Below are 1,127 nucleotides of genomic sequence, written 5' to 3' on the forward strand. Positions count from 1 at the left end.
GTAGATGATGCCTTTTCGCTTGTTCTTTATTTTTTGAAATTCTGTATTTTGCTAATAACATTGAGAGCCTCTATAATTTTTTATTTTTATTTTTTCTATTTGTATCTAACCGGGGACAAGACCCCAGATAATTTATTAATTAAGAAAAAAATATAGAATATATATGAAATGAAAGGGTAAAAAAAGAAAAGAAGCTAGAAAAAAGAAAAATTACTTCTAGACCCCAAAATTCAAGTTTCAATGTGCCCCAGCGCCTCACATTTTTTTTAATGTGTTGTAGCCTTTTTTTCTTAAAAAAACTATGTCAAGGGCCCTCCATCATGATTCCAGCTCATGATTAGACATGTCAGCTCCTAAAATCCCAATTTTACCTTTTCTCTTTCTCATGCTAGCTCATCCCAGCTCATGTTAACTGTTATAGATAACATGTTAACTATTATAATTTCACAAATATAATAGTTATAATATATTCGAATTTATTAATTCGAATATATTAAAAAGGCCCTGTCGGCTGAATGTAGAGGATGAGTTCTCTCCTTGTAGAGCTCACTGAAATCTCTGTGTTGCTAGATTACAGGTATGAAGAAGTACTTTAGAGGGCTTTAAGTTGAGAACTGCTTTAGTCTGTTTGAATACATGTATGTCTCATGCACAGGTTATACCGAAGTTGAAGATTAAGAGTGTTTTGTTGAGCTCTTCTATTAGAACTGCAAGTTGTTATCTCACCTTTTGGCAGTGAGATTCTTGATGTATACACCTTTTACATTTTGGAAATGAATAAATTCTTCATTTACCAAAAAAAAAAATAGTTTCATAAATATGTTTTGAGCTTAATGTGTGAACGGTAATAGTTAACATGTTACATATAATAGTTAACATGAGACGTGAAGTTCCTTGGGACAACGCCGGCGGCGGAGCGGATGAGGGAGGTGGGGGAGGGGACCGACGAGGAGCGATGAGGCGAAGGTGTAGGCGAAAGGTACAGCGGGGGAGGAGGCCGGGGGAGGAGGGAGGCGAAGCTGTGGAGGAGGGCGAGGGGAGGATGAGAGGGGACGGTGGTGTCTAGGGAGGGAGGCGGGGGAGGAGGAGGGGGGTGTAGGGGAGAGGGTAAAATCGGGATTTTGGAG

This window comes from Asparagus officinalis, chromosome 7 (assembly GCF_001876935.1).
Source record: "Asparagus officinalis chromosome 7, Aspof.V1, whole genome shotgun sequence".
Taxonomy (NCBI): Eukaryota; Viridiplantae; Streptophyta; class Magnoliopsida; order Asparagales; family Asparagaceae; genus Asparagus; species Asparagus officinalis.